At 32.7% G+C, this 17191-nt stretch overlaps 1 non-coding gene across 1 annotated transcript; it reads right to left on the reverse strand.

The window, feature by feature from the left end:
* Positions 1 to 16490: 16490 nt before the first annotated feature.
* LOC128284616 (small nucleolar RNA R71) lies at positions 16491 to 16597 on the reverse strand. The gene has a single exon (XR_008275040.1). It is a non-coding gene; the product is annotated as a small nucleolar RNA R71 (small nucleolar RNA).
* Positions 16598 to 17191: the final 594 nt, after the last annotated feature.

Genomic DNA, 17191 nt, shown 5'->3' on the forward strand with positions numbered 1-17191 from the left:
ACAGCAGAACAGGGGTTACTTTAAAGAATAAACTGTACTTATTGGATAAACCAAAAATTCTGAATATTTTATCGTAAGAAGATATATGAGTCTAGTTTCAGATAAAATTATCATATCTTAATTTTGAGTTCTATAGCTCCAGATATAAATAATTTAGTCATTATGACGCAGATAGATAGCTTGAATATTCATAAAAGTAAATAATAAAAATTATGGATAATGTTACTTACAAGTGTGTTATCTACATTAAGGATGTGGAATGGAGAGGAGGAGGAGGAAAAATATGTATGAATATTCATCTAGCATGGCTAATTTGTATATTTTAGGCTTAGGGACTAAATTGAATAAAAGTAAAACTTTATGGGCAATTTTGTAAAATTTTCAGAAATGACCAAATTGCATGAAATGGATTATTTTATTATTTAAATTAAAAATTGAATGAAATTATTAATTTAGTTCAAGATCAGGGAAAAACATGTTTTAGGGATTAAATTGAAAAGTGTTGAAATTATGAAAAATTCTGATATTTTATAGAATTCATGAACTGTTATCAATACATATGAGAATAATTGCTGGAAATAAGGATTAAATTACAAGAATTTTATTTTCCCTGACCCTAAGGATGAAATCGTCATTAATTAAAAGTTTAGGGGAAAAATGGTAATTTTGCCTAGAGCATTAATTAAATGCATTAGAATATGAAATGAATGAAAATGGTGATCAAATTTATTTATAAAGATCTGGACGACTCAAATATGAGACTTGATCGTACAAAAGAAAAGATATCGGATTAATGAAATTATAAACACAAACAAGCAATGAGGTAAGTTCGTGTAACTTGAATTATATTCTTAAATGCTTGAAATGTATGTTATTGATATGAAAATAATTTGAATGTTCATTGTATGAAAATTGATGGAACATTGATATATTTGATAAAAGGGAAGAAATCCGGTTGAATAAAAGGAAAATTCGATGGATCTCTAAAAGGAATTGACGGTAAAAGGATCTAGCTTGACGGGTGATCCTATCTCGATATAGCCCTCCGAAGAATACATGTAAATGGATTTAGCCCGACAGTAATCCAAATTAGGGTTCAATTTAGCTTTGGACTGTAATTCGATCCAAGCTCATTAGAGTAATTGTCGTTTCAGGATTTAGCCTCGACCGGTAATCCCATCGTAAGGATGAGGTTCATGGAGTGTGCTCTCGATATGAAATGTGTAAGACCATGGTTGAAAGATACCATGGCAACCTGATATGAAATGTGTAAGACCATGGTTGAAATGTAATACCCTACCCGTATTCATTGCTTTAATAGGTACGAGGCATTACCGAGTTTACTTAATTAACTTTTTTTATATTCAATATAGCCCTTTATAAATATCTAACCTTCCCCGCAATATTAAATCGAGACTAATCCACATCAACCAAATCAATTCAACATATTTTCAAGATAAATTCATGCATATTTATAAGATAACGTCATCACATATCTAAAACTGTGTTTGTTAACCATACTAATGGCTAACTTTACATTCATTTCACGTCAACATTTACTTTGTTAGCTTATACATGCCATTGATTTCCAAAATAAAGTTTCTTTATATACCGAAATCCCGAGGTTGATAAAGGTGATGTGTCTCCGACCAAATCCAACCTCCGAGCTCTTAACACTACAAAACAGGGAAAAAAGAAACGGGGTAAGCACTTTGTGCTTAGTATGTAACAAGAATTACACTTACCTAATATTTTCAATACAATATAATAAACATTCATATATCCATTCAATGCATTATTACCCTAACATGCACAAACTCAACATTCAAGTTGGTACAATAATTTCCATGTATCAATAATATATATACCATGATTGATGAGCTCGTCAATACCATGATTTCCATTTCCTTGTTATTTTTCCATATTTATCCCGTTGAATTTATCGGAATTTCGATGGATTTTCAGAGGTACACATTTATTGTACAATTCCGGTCCGTCAATTCATATTCATGTGCGACATTTCCATTTCAGAGAGCATACTCCCATGAACCTCAACCTTGCAATGGATTACTAGTCCAAAGCTAAATCCTCGCAATATAAACTCATAGAGTATTGTCGGGATTACCATCCAAAGCTAAATTCAGACCCTAATTCGGATTACCCGTCCGTGCTAAATCCATTTTACACATATTCTTCTGGAGGGCTATATCAAAATAGGATCACCCGTCCTGCTAGATCCTTTTACCGCCAATTCCTTTTCGAGATCCATCGAATTTTCCTTTCATTCAACCGGATTTCTTCCCATTTTATCAAATATATCAATGTTTCATTAATTTTCATACAATGAACATTCAAATCATATTCACATCAATAACATACAATCTCAAGCATTTAAAAATATAATTCAAGTTACACGAACTTACCTTGATACTTGTTTGTAAACAATAAAAATCTACTAATCCCGAACTTTTTCCTTTCCTCGATCTAGCTTCGTATTTGAATCTTCCGGATCTAAATAAATAAATTTAATTATCAATTTAATACATTTCATGTTCATATGCAACATTCTCTATAATTCAACTATTATTTATAATTCATTTAAAGCTGTCTACTTGAGTCATAGTCACTAAATTATTTATAACTTGAGCTATGGAACTTCAAATTAAGATCCGTTAATTTTCCCTGAAACTAGACTCATATATATTTTTACCATAAAATTTTCAGAATTTTTGGTTTAGCCAATAAGTACAGTTTATTCTTTAAATTCACCCATGTTCTGCTGTCGATAGTTCTAACCCTTCTTCACTAAAAATTAATTATCTATTCATACGGAATTCAAATAATATTTTTGTTTGTTTCTTTTAAAAATAGAATCATTAAGGATTCTAGACATATAAATTTAAGCCCATAATTTTTTTTCTTCAAATTTTTATGATTCTTCAAAGTCAGAACAGGGGAACCCGAATTCATTCTGACCTTGTCTCACAAAATTCATTATATCTCAAAATTTAAAAATTCATTGCTTACACTATTTCTTCTATGAGAAACTAGACTCAATAAGCTTTAATTCCATATTTTTTTCATCTTCTAATTCAATTTCTAAAATTTATGGTGATTTTTCAAAGTTAGTCTACTGCTGCTGTCCAAACTGTTTTTGTGCAAGCTGTTTATTACCATTTTTCCCTTAAGCTTTTAATAAATGATAATTTCGTCCCTACTCAATTAGCTTCTCAATTGAGCTGATTTTTCTCAATTAACATTTTATTATATCACCTTAAACTAGTTTACAACCTTTAGGAATCATAATTTCAGCAATAGACTTTAATTCCAAGCATTTTCACAATTAGGTCCTAAAAATCAATTTCTATTGAAATTACCTAATAAAATCATCTCATAAACAAATTAAAGCTTTAATTTCATTCTATCTCATAATAAAATTACAGCACTCAACCATGGTGACTTTCAATTTCATCCATGAAATCAAAAACTAATGAATTTAATAGTAGGACCTAGTTGTAAAAGTCTTAGAAACACAAAAATTACAAGGAAAAGGCAAGGATTAACTCACTTGGTGCAAAATTTATGAAATACCAGCTTATAGAACCCTCCTATGGCATTTTTAGCTGCTGGAATTGAAGAGAAATGAAGAGAAATCTAGATATTTCCTATTTAGTCCTAGCTTTATTTAATTAATTTTGCAATATTCCAATGTTACCCTTAATTTATCAATTTTTCTGCTGATTTCATACCCTTGCCGTCCAGCCCAAATAAATTTTGGGTCTAATTTCCTTTTAAATCCTTTCTCATTAGATTCTTAAGCTATTTAATCACTTTAGCAGCTTTTACACCTATTACAATTTAGTCTTTTTCATTTAATTAACTACCCAAACATTAAAATTTCCTAACGAAATTTTAATACCACATTAATAACATTTCATAAATATTTATAAAATTATTTTTGACTCGGTTTTACGAGATAGAGGTCTCGATACCTTGTTTTTATCCAATTTCTTCAATAATTTCTTTTTCTATCTAATCATTAAATCGGTAAAATTTTTCTATCAATATTTTCATACGATTTTCCTATCATATCAATTTTCAAGCAAAAATATTGGAATAAATTTCTCTTTAAATCGGATCTATGGTTACGAAACCATTGTTCCGATAACCTTGAATTTAGGCCATTACAACTCTCCCCCCTTTAAAGATTTTCGTCCTCGAAAATCTTACCAGTAAAGAGGTTTGGGTATTGTTTCCTCATTGCCTCCTCCGGTTCCCATGTCGCTTCCTCAATCCCGTGCTTTTTCCACAATACTTTCACCAAATTTATCTTTTATTTCTAAGCTCTTTTGTCTCCGTGCCAATATCTTGACCGGTTCTTCACCGTAAGTCATATCCGGTTGAATCTCTACTTCACGGAGAAATAACATGTGAAGGATCCGATCGATATCGTCGTAACATAGATACATGAAAAACATTATGGATTCTATCAAGTTTCGTGGTAATGCCAATCGATAAGTTTAACGGTCTAATTCTTTCTATGATTTCATAAGGCCGATAAATCTTGGACTCGGTTTACCCTTTCGATCGAATCGGAGGACTTTCTTCCAAGGAGACACTTTCGTAAATACCTTGTCACCGACTTGAAATTCAATCTCTTTTTGTTTAAGGTCGGCATATGATTTTTGACGATCGAAGCGACTTTTAGACTATCCCGAATAACCTTTGCTTTTTCTTCTGCTTTCCGGATCAAATCAACCCCATGTATCTTCCTTTCATCGAGCTCATTCAATATAACGGTGTTTTACATTTTCTACCATACAAAGCTTCATACGGAGCCATTTTAATACTAGATCGATAACTGTTATTGTAAGCAAATTCAATCAAAGGTAGATACCTCTCCCAATTACCTTCAAACTCTAGTATACAACATCGAGCATATCTTCCAATACTTGAATTACACGCCGATTGACCATCTGCTTGAGGATGAAATGCGTCTTTGAAATACAACTGAGTACCCAAGGCTTCTTGCAATTTGTCCCAGAAACGAGACGTAAATCGGGGATCTCTATCTGATATAATGGAGACAGGCACTCCATATAGCCTGACAATCTCAGATATGCACAGATCAGCTAGTTTATCTAAAGAATAATCCATACGTACCGGAATAAAGTGAGCTGACTTTGTTAATCGGTCAACAATCACCCAAATAACATCTTTTTTCCTCAGAGACAAAGGTAGCCCCGATACAAAATCCATAGTGATTCTTTCCCATTTCCATTCTGGTATAGTAATTGGTCAAGTAACCCTCAAGGTACGATGTTCACTTTAACTTGTTGACATATTAAACACCTTGATACAAACTCGTAGATATCACGTTTCATTCCCGACCACAAGTACATCTTTTTTAGATCATTATACATTTTATTACTCCCCGGATGTACAGACATAATATACTGTGAGCCTCGCGTAGAATCTTCAGATGAGCTCAACTCGAGGTACACATACCCTACCTCGAATAATAAACAACCATCGAACCAATCAAATTCGAATCATTACCGACTTACACTGTGTCTGCTTAACTTATAAATTCTCATCATTCTTCCGAGCTTCACATATTTGCTGTAAAAATGTCGGTTTAGCTCTTAATTCGCTAGATTGAACCATCATCACCAATGATAACCGAGTATTCATAGCTCAGTAAAGCAAACAGAGATTTCTACCAAAGCATCAACTACAACATTAGCCTTATCCGGATGGTAATCAATAATCAAATCATAGTCCTTTATCGCTTCAAGCCACCGCACTGCCTCAAATTCAAATCTTTCGTGTCATCAAATATTTCAAGCTTTTATGATCAAGATAAATATGACATTTCTCACCGCACAAGTAATGCCTCCATATCTTCAAATATAAATACAATAGCGACTAATTCAAGATCATGTCTTGGGTAATTTCTTTCATGTGGTTTAAGTTGTCTTGAAGCATAGGCTATTACTTTACCTTCTTGCATCAAAACACAACCTAAACCATTTAATGAGGCATCACCAGTAAATAACAAATTCTTATACTTGCTCAGCCGCACTAATACAAATGCTTTCGTTAATAGGTCTTTCAATCGGTTGAAACTTTGTTGACATTCATCATCCACTCGAACTTTACATCTTTTCGCAATAATCGAGTCATTGGAGAAGCTATCATAGAGAATCCCTGTACAAATCTCCGATAATAACCAGCTAAACCCAAGAAACTTCTAACTTCAGATACATTCTTTGGTGGATTCCAATTGACAATAGCTGATATTTTACTTGGATCTACCCTGATGCCTTCGGCAGATACAATGTGTCTAAGAAAACCCACTTCTCAAAGCCAGAATTCACATTTACTGAATTTAGCATATAACTGCTTCTCTCGTAGAATTTGCAATATAATTCTCAAATGTTCTGCATGTTCTTCTTCATCTCGAGAATAAACCAAAATATCATCAATGAATACTACTACAAATCTGTCTAAGTACGGTCTGAATATCTGGTTCATCAAATCCATGAATACTGCAGGTGCATTAGTTAGCCCAAACGGCATAACAAGAAACTCATAATGCCCGTACCTGGTTCTAAAGGCTGTTTTTGGCACATCTGACTCCTTTACCCGTAACTGATAATAACCTGATCGAAGATCAATCTTTGAAAACACAGTAGCACCTTTCAGCTGATCAAATAAATCGTCAATCCGGGGTAACGGGTACTTATTCTTTATGGTTACTTTATTACACTGCCGGTAGTTGATAACAATCTCAAAGACCCATCTTTCTTTTTCACAAACAGAACCGGAGCACCCTAAGGTGAATGACTCGGTCGGACAAAACCCCTGTCAACAAGTTTTTGCAACTGTGTCTTTAACTCCTTTAATTCTATAGGAGCCATACGATATGGAGCTATGGAGATCGGAGTAGTTCCCGGAATCAAATCTATAGAAAATTCCACTTCTCTTTCTGGTGGCGATTCTGGTAATTCCTCTGGAAACACATCGAAAAATTCACATACCACTGGAACTGCCTGTATTTTTGACTCAGATACTTTGGTGTCAAGTACATAAGCCAAGTAAGCATCATACCCTTTTTTGACATACCTCTGTGATGCCATTACCAAAATCATATCAGATAACCCCTCTGTCTGATCAGATTTAACCCGGAGCAACTCACCATTCTGACATTTTAGCACAATATATTTTTGTCTAAAATTTACTACCGCATCATGCTGGGTTAACCAATCCATGTCCAATATCACGTCAAATTCATCAAATGGCAGTAACATCAAATCAGCCGAGAAACAATAACCTTTTACCATTATTAGACAATTTTTACAAATTTTATCCACCAACACAGACTGGCCCAAGGGGTTCGAGACTTTAACCATAAATTCAGTAGGTTCAACAGATAAATTTTTAATAATTGCAAGTTTAACACATATATATGAATGCGTAGAACCAGGATCAATCAATGCAAGAATATCGATCAAGTAAAGAAAATGTACCAAGAATAACATCGGTGTCGAGGCATCTTCTCCGCACGAATGGCATATGTCCTAGCAAGTGCTCGTGCCTCGTGCCTACCTGCAGATCTTTTGTAGCTCCTCGACTACCAATCGACATTACCGGATGGTCGAGGTGGTCTACCTCAAACCGGATTACTCACCGATATCTGTTTCACTTCTTTTTCACCCCTTTTGGACAATCTCTGAAAAAATGGTCAAAAGAACCACATCGATAACAAGCCCCGCTCTTTAATCGACATTCACCAAAACGAGCTTTATTACAGTACTGGCATCTCGGTTTAGGAGTGCCAACACTGCCAACACTGGTCACTGATGGAGTAAAAGGCCTTGGATTAGTGCGTTGAGAACCTCGCTCTTTGCCCGAATACCCAATGGCTGAAGTAGAACGATCCTGATACTTCTTCAATTTCTTTGAAGCAGAAAACTGGGATTTTCACATCGGTCTTTCACTAAAAATTCGAGCTTCCCTCTCAGCTTGTTTCTTTTCTTTGCTCAATTCTTCTGCTTTATAAGCTCTCTCTGCCAATGTAGCAAACTCTCAATTTTCAAGAATTCCAATCAGTAGTTTAATGTCTTCATTTAACCCTTCTTCGAATCGTTTGCACATTTTAGCTTCTGACTGTACCCATTCTCGAGCATATTTACTCAATCGAACAAATTCTCTTTCATATTCAGATACTGATCTGTTACCCTGTTTCAACTCAAGAAATTCTTTTCTTTTCTGATCGAGAAACCTCTGGTGATATATTTTTTTTCGAACTCGGTCCGAAAGAATTCCATGTAATTTCATCTTTCGAACAACTCAAGCTTTAGTATTCCACCAATGGTAAGTGTGTCTTTTAGCGAAGTGAGACGGCACATTTTGACATTCTTCGGTGTACAAGATAATTCTTCCGAACCCGAGTAGTGTTTTCTAACCGAATTCAACCCGCTCGAATCATCATCAATCGCTGCTCAAATTCTTGGCACCATATTTTCAATTTTATCTCTGGAGCTTTCCTTTCTCGATGATTCAAGACTGTACTTTGTGGGATCTCTAAACCGATGGAGGAGCAGGAGGGGAGCTTGAACTTGTCTGCACTACTGTGGTTAGTTCTTAAGTATTGATTAAACCATTCATTCATCATTTGAAAGAAGGCTATTTTGCCTCCTCCCTCGACCCTCTGTCTGGGCCTTCTATCGCTAGTTTCTTCTCTTTGTAATCTTTGAAGTCGAGCATGACTCCCACTTCCTCAGATTGAGCTCTACGGATAACATTACTATAAGAAAACACATTTTAAATGGTCGAGATATCACACTATCAATAATAATTTAAATGGCATGTATAGCTAATCCCGTATTTGCTACATCGATCCAAGAACCGGCTAAATCGTAGCTCTGATACCAATAAATGTAATACCCCTACCCGTATTCATTGCTGGAATAGGGTACCGGAGTTTACGAATTAATTTTTTTTATATTGAATATAGTCCCTTTATAAATATCTAACCTTCCCTGCAATATTAAATCGAGACTAATCCACATCAACCAAATCAATTCAACATATTTTCAAGATAAATTCATGTATATTTATAAGATAACGTCATCACATAACTAAAACCAGGTTTGTTAACCATACTAATGGCTAACTTTACATTCATTTCACGTCAACATTTACTTTGTTAGCTTATACATGCCATTGATTTCCAAAATAAAGTTTCTTTATATACCGAAATCCTGAGGTTGACAGTGTGATGTGTCTCCGACTAAATCCGACCTCCGAGCTCTTAACACTACAAAACAGGGAAAAAGGAAACAGGATAAGCACTTTGTGCTTAGTAAGCTCATGTAACAAGAATTATACTTACCTAATATTTTCAATACAATATAATAAACATTCATATATCCATTCAATGCATTATTACCCTAACATTCACAAACTCAACATTCAAGTTAGCACAATAATTTCCATGTATCAATAATATATATATACCATGATTGATGAGCTCGTCAATACCATGATTTCCATTTCCTTGTTATTTTTCCATATTTATCCCGTTGAATTTATCAAAATTTCGATGGATTTTCAGAGGTACACATTTATTGTACAATTCCGGGTCCGTCAATTCATATTCATGTGCGCACATTTCCATTTCAGAGAGCACACTCCCGCGAACCTCAACCTTGCAGCGGGATTACCAGTCCAGGCTAAATCCCCTGCAATATAAACTCATAGAGCATTGTCTGGATTACCACCAAAGCTAAATTGACCTAATTCAGATTACCCGTCCGGCTAAATCCATTTTACACATATTCTTCTGGAGGGCTATATCAAGATAGGATCACCCGTCCGGCTAGATCCTTTTACCGTCAATTCCTTTTCGAGATCCATCGAATTTTCCTTTCATTCAACCGGATTTCTTCCCATTTTATCAAATATATCAATGTTTCATTAATTTTCATACAATGAACATTCAAATCATATTCACATCAATAACATACAATCTCAAGCATTTAAGAATATAATTCAAGTTACACGAACTTACCTTGATACTTGTTTGTAAACAATAAAAATCTACTAATCCCAAACTTTTTCCTTTCCTCGATCTAGCTTCATATTTGAATCTTTCGGATCTAAATAAATAAATTTAATTATCAATTTAATACATTTCATGTTCATATGCAACATTCTCTATAATTCAACTATTATTTATAGTTCATTTAAAGCTGTCTACTTGAGTCATAGTCACTAAATTATTTATAACTTGAGCTACGGAACTTCAGATTAAGATCTGTTAATTTTCCCTGAAACTAGACTCATATATATTTTTACTGTAAAATTTTCAGAATTTTTGGTTTAGCAAATAAGTACATTTTATTCTTTAAATTCACCCTTGTTCTGCTGTCGACAGTTCTGACCATTCTTCACTAAAAATTAATTATCTCTTCATAAAGAATTCAAATAATGTTATAGATTGTTTCTATTAAAAATATACTCATTAAGGATTCTAGAAATATAATTTTAAGCCCATAATTGTTTTTATTAAAATTTTTATGATTTTTCAAAGTCAGAACAGGGGAACCCGAATTCATTCTGACCTTGTCTCACAAAATTCATTATATCTCAAAATTTACAAATCCATTGCTTACACTATTTCTTCTATGAGAAAGTAGACTCAATAATCTTTAATTCCATATTTTTTTCATCTTCTAATTCGATTTCTAAAATTTATGGTGATTTTTCAAAATTAGTCTACTGCTGCTGTCCAAACTGTTTTTGTGCAAGCTGTTTATTACCATTTTTCCCCTAAGCTTTTAATAAATGATAATTTCGTCCCTACTCAATTAGCCTCTCAATTGAGCTGATTTTTCTCAATTAACATTTTATTCTATCACCTTAAACTAGTTTACAACCTTTAGGAATCAGAATTTCAGCAATAGACTTTAATTCCAAGCATTTTCACAATTAGGTCCTAAAAATCAATTTCTATTGAAATTACCTAATAAAATCATCTCATAAACAAATTAAATCTTTAATTTCATTCTATTTCATCATAAAATTACAGCACTCAACCATGGTGACTTTCAATTTCATCCATGAAATCAAAAACTAATGAATTTAATAGTAGGACCTAGTTGTAAAAGTCTTAGAAACACAAAAATTACAAGAAAAAGGCAAGGATTAACTCACTTGGTGAAAAAATTATCAAATACCAGCTTAGAGAACCCTCCTATAGCATTTTTAGCTGCTGGAATTGAAGAGAAATGAAGAGAAATCTAGATATTTCCTATTTAGTCCTAGCTTTATTTAGTTAATTTTGCAATATTCCAATTTTACCCTTAATTTATCAATTTTTCTGCTGATTTCATACCCTTTCCGTCCAGCCCAAATAAATTTTGGGTCTAATTTCCTTTTAAATCCTTTCTCATTAGATTTTTAAGCTATTTAATCACTCTAGAAACTTTTACACCTATTACAATTTAGTCCCTTTCATTTAATTGACTACCCAAATATTAAAATTTCCTAACGAAATTTTAATACCACATTAATAACATTTCATAAATATTTATAAAATTATTTTTGACTCGATTTTACGAGATAGAGGTCTCGATACCTTGTTTTTACCTAATTTCTTCAATAATTTCTTTTTCTATCTAATCACTAAATCGGTAAAATTTTTCTATCAATATTTTCATACGATTTTCCTATCATATCAATTTTCAAGAAAAAATATTGAAATAAATTTCTCTTTAAATCGGATCTATGGTTACGAAACCATTGTTCCGATAACCTTGAATTTAGGCCATTACATGAAAGATACCATGGCAACCTGATATGAAATGAATAAGACCATGGTTGAAAGATACCATGGAAACATGACGGGAAATGAATAAGACCATGGTTGAAAGATACCATGGCAGCATGACATGAAATGAATAAGACCATGGTTGAAAGATACCATGGCAACATGACAGAAAATGAGTAAGACCATAATTGAAAGACACTATGGCATCAACGTTAAAGATAAATAAGACCGTGGATGGGAGACGATGACATCTATTGAACAATTGATATTCAGGTAATATGTATCAGATGACGAATGGTTATATGAAATAGTTGTGTGAAATGTTTACAAGAACTGGTCATATGGAAATATATGTACAAAATAGTTGTATGAAATAATTATGAAGATAGATAAACAAAATAAGAATAAGTACATGGAATATAATTTATGTTAAGTTTGATATAACTTTACCGGAATAAATATACATAAAATATATGGAATTGATGGTGCATGAAATATTGATATAATGAAATGATTGATATATACTTATGAAGAAAGCGGTAAGAGAATGATATGTTTCATGACATGTACATATATGGTTATCTTTGATATGTTAATACAAGGGAATTATGTAAGTAAAGAGAATTATTAAACTCAAGTGTAACATGTCGAGAAAATAAGTATATAAATGTTAGTATACTTGCATATGAAATAAGTATATAAATGTTGAATTTTTATGAAATATTGACGCTTAGATGAAACCTAAGACGAATCTTATTACTCTTTGAATTATATGATAAATACTTGTTCTTTTTCTTAATTGTGAGATTTAACCTATGCTTTAATATTCCAGGATATTAATTTAGGTTTTTGATGTGCTTATTCAGTGGAGCAAAAGTCCCTGTTTAAGAGTAGATCGTTCATAATTAAGCAGAACTGCATGCAATCCTAGAGATAGGACGACAAAAATCTGCAGGATTAGAGTCAAATCTAATAAGAGAAACCATAGATCGAGTTAATATGACAATAGGGGTTTTAATTAGAAAGAGATTTCGATTAATCAACCTAGAGTTAGTTGTTTTTAGTCTCGAGAGAGATATTAACATAAATCAGGGATTTCTACGGATTAAGTCAAATGAATAAATCATCTAATTCAGAGGTAATAGGTGAAGTCTAGGTGAATTTTTCCTTGGGTATTGCCTTCTCCATCGGTTTTCCAAAAGTATTTTCCAACTTTAATCTCTATCGCAATCTTAGTTAATTAGATAATTAGTTTTAGATTAAAAATTCTCTTAATTGTTAGGCTAGATAATAAAAAGATAGTAATTACTAGTACCTTTAGTCCTCGTGGATGCGATATTTTCGGTCTCACCATAACTATTCTACTGTTCGATAGGTGCGCTTGCCTTAGTCAAATTTTTAGTTAGTTTAGCGACCATCAAGTTTTTGGCGCCGTTGCCGGGGAACTAAGATATTAAGAACGCTTGATTTTTATTACTTTAGCCATTTTTGCTTTTATTGCAATTTACTTTTTGCTTTAAGTTTAATTTTTCTTTTCTAAATTTTTCTTTTTAATTGCTTCTGGCAGGTGCCTCTAGTTTATGACTAGGAGGAACCCGTCAGGACTTTTGCTTTTTGACAGTGAAATTGTAACACCATAAAATTTCTACAGTAAGATATTATCCTTAATATAGTAAAATAAGGAAATAAAGTGATAAGAAGAGAAAAAATTGAGTTATGTCACTGGAAAGTATATTATGACATATTGATTCAAGAAAGGACTAAATTGTAAAAGTGAGAAAAGTTTTATGGCCCAGGAGTAAATACTCAAAATTTGAGGGATTAAAGTGTAAATATGAAAAGTTGAAGGACTAATAGTGAAAATATTTTAAGGGTGGAATGATCTAGAAACCAAGGAAAATTGATGAATTAGGACCAAATTGAATAGGTGAAGAATTATGAGGGACTAAATTGTAATTTTACCAAATTAAGTGATGACTCAAGAATGGAATTTTAAAAGATCACTAAGGGCAAAATGGTCAATTGAAAGAGAGAGAAATCTAGAGACAATGATGATATTGGAGATATTTTAGATAAATTAAATAAATAAATATCAGTTTATTAATACTTTAAATTGATTTTTAAATAATATTTTATTATTTTATTATTATTTTATTTAGTATATATAAGGAAAGAAAGATGAAGAATCATCATTTTTTCTTTCCCATGCAAACCAACGTGAGAGAGGAAGAAGAAAAGAAGTTTTCTTTCTTTACAATTTAGTCCTTCCACCAAAAACTCATTGTTTTCACCTAAAAATTGAAAGAATTTCCATAGCCATCAAGAGAGAAAGATAGCAAGGAGATGATGGGGAGCAAGAATATCAAGTTGGATTCAAGAAATAGAAGCTGGAGGAGAGAGAAAAATCAAGTTAAAGATTGAAGTCAATAAGAAAAGGTAAGAACATCAAGATTTCAATATATTTTTAAGTTTAATATTGTTGAAAAAGCATGGAATTAATGTTGATTTAGAGTTTTCTTATATATGGTCTGATGTTCTTGTCATGTTAGTGAAGAGAAAATAAGAGAAAGTAATGAAAAATAGTGTAAAGAAAGAAAATAAGGGTGTTATAAACATGGTAAATAATACATTGCACTAAAACAGTTTTAGACAGCAGCAATAGTCTAAATTTGAAAAATCACCAAAAATTATGGGAATCGAATTAGAGGTTAAATAAAAAATGAAATTAAATCTTATTTAGTCTAGTTTCTTATAAAAGAAATGGTGTAAGAAATGAAATTGTAAATTGTGAGATATAGTAAATTTTGTGAGATAAGATCAGAATGATTTCGGGTTCCTCTATTTTGACTTTGGAAAATCATAAAAAAAATTGGAGAAAAATAATTAGGGGCTTAAATGAATGAGTCTATTTTCAAGAGAAATAAACGGGAACATCATTTGAATTCTGTACAATGAGAAAATTAATTTTTAGTTAAGAAGGGTCTGAATTGTCAGACAGCAGAATAAGGGTGACTTTAAAGAATAAACTGTACTTATTGGCTAAACCAAAAATTTTGAAAATTTTATGGTAAGAAGATACATAAGTATAGTTTCATGGAAAATTAGCGGATCTTAATTTTGAGTTCTGTAGCTCAAGATATAAATAATTTGTGGATATGACGCAAGTGGATAGTTTTGAATATACATATAAGTAAATAGTGAAATTATTGATATTGTTATTTGTAGCATGTTATATAAATTAAGGATGTGGAACGGAGAGGAGGAGGAGGGAAATATGTATGAATACTCATCTAGCATGACTAATTTGCATGTTTTAGGCTCAGGGACTAAATTGAATAAAAGTAAAACTTTATGGGTAATTTTGTAAAAATGTTAGAAATGACCAATTTGCATGAAATGGATTATTTTATCATTTAAAATTACAAAATTGAATGAAATTATTAATTTATTTCAAGATCGGGGAAAAACATGTTTTAAGGATTTAATTGAAAATTGTTGAAATTATGGAAAATTCTGATATTTTATAGAATTCATGGGTTGTTATCAATTTGTTTGATAATAACAGTTGGAAATAAGGATTAAATTGCAAGAATTTTATTTTTTTAGCCTAAGGATGAAATCGTCATTAATTAAAAAGTTTAGGGGTAAAATGGTAATTTTGTTTAGAGCATCAATTGAATGTATTAGAACATGAAATAAATGAAAACGACGATCAAATTTCTTTGTAAAGATCCTGATGACTCGAATACGAGACTTGAACGTGGAAAAGAAAAGATATCGAATTAATAAAATTATAAACATGAACAAGTAACAAGGTAAGTTAGTGTAACTTGAATTGTATTTTTAAATGCATGAAATATCGATATAATGAATTACCTGATTTATGTTTATGAAGAAATGGCAAAAGAATAATATTTATCATGACATGTAAATAGGTGATTATCTTTGATACGTTGATACAAGGAAATTAATTAAATTGAGACGAGTAATAAATTCAAGTACAACATATCGAGAAAAATAAGTACGTTAAGGGACAATATGTTTGATTTTAATTGATTCCAAATATGAACGTTAGATGAAATGAAATATCTGATAAATAAATCGGTAACTCCGGTAATGCTCTGTAACTCTATTCCGGTGAAGGATTCGTGTTAGGGGCGTTACAAAAATCGAGAGCACAGCTCGCAGAAATCGAAGAGAAATAAGGCGAAACCTACAATACATAGAGGAAGGGCACGAGGACGACACCAATAACACCGAGGAGATGGCTGGTAATCAGAATAATCCGCTACCTCCTGTGGTTGCTGCAAATCCAGTAGATCAGAATCCTGCTCCTCTTACTATGTATGATTATGCTAAACCTGCTTTAACAGGAACTGAATCGAGTATAGTTAAACCTGCTATTGCTGCAAATAATTTTAAACTGAAACCTAACACTCATTTAGCAAATTTTCTAGAATTCTGCAACACTTTTAAGATTAATGGTGTTTCTGACGATGCCGAAGGCGCCGTTCGCCTTCGGTTATTTCCCTTTTCATTGAGGAATAAGACTAAACAGTGGTTGAACTCGTTACCACGAGGGTCAATCACCACTTAGGAACAAATGATCGAAAAATTTTTACTTAAATATTTTTTGCCGGCTAAAACAGCTAAATTGAGGAATGATATCTCTTCTTTTGTGCAGATGGATCTAGAAACTCTTTATGATGCTTTGGAGAGAGACAAGGATTTTTTGAGAAGGTGCCCTCACCATGAGTTACCTCTATGGCTCCAGGTTTAGACTTTTTACAATGGTGTGAACCCCTTAACAAGGCAACTGATTGATGCAACCGCCGGTGGTACTTTCAACAACAAAACACTTGAAGAAGCTTACGAATTTATTGAAGAGATGTCACTGAATAACTATCAGTGGCAAGTCATGAGAACGAAGCCGACAAAAGCAGCTAGTGTTTTCAACCTCGACGCGGTCACTATGCTATCAACCAGGTAGAAGTTTTAAATAAAAAGATAGATGGTTTGTGTGGTTTTACTCAGGTACATCCAGTGATGAGGTGTGATTCAAATGGAGGAGGAGTGCACAGCACAGAGTATCCATCCTTCAACCCTAGCACCGAGGAAGAACAAGTCCACTATATGGGTAATAATTCTAAACCTCAAAATAACCCGTATAGTACCACTTATAATGCAGGTTGAAGGAACCATCCCAATTTCTCGTGGGGTGGTCAGGGAAATCAAAGGCCACAACATCCTCCAGGCTTTCAACAACCACCTTACCAACAAGAGAAGCAACCGAACCTTGAAGAGATACTCACAAAATTCATCTCGTTGTCAGAAACTCATTTTCAGAATACC

This window comes from Gossypium arboreum, chromosome 11 (assembly GCF_025698485.1).
Source record: "Gossypium arboreum isolate Shixiya-1 chromosome 11, ASM2569848v2, whole genome shotgun sequence".
Taxonomy (NCBI): Eukaryota; Viridiplantae; Streptophyta; class Magnoliopsida; order Malvales; family Malvaceae; genus Gossypium; species Gossypium arboreum.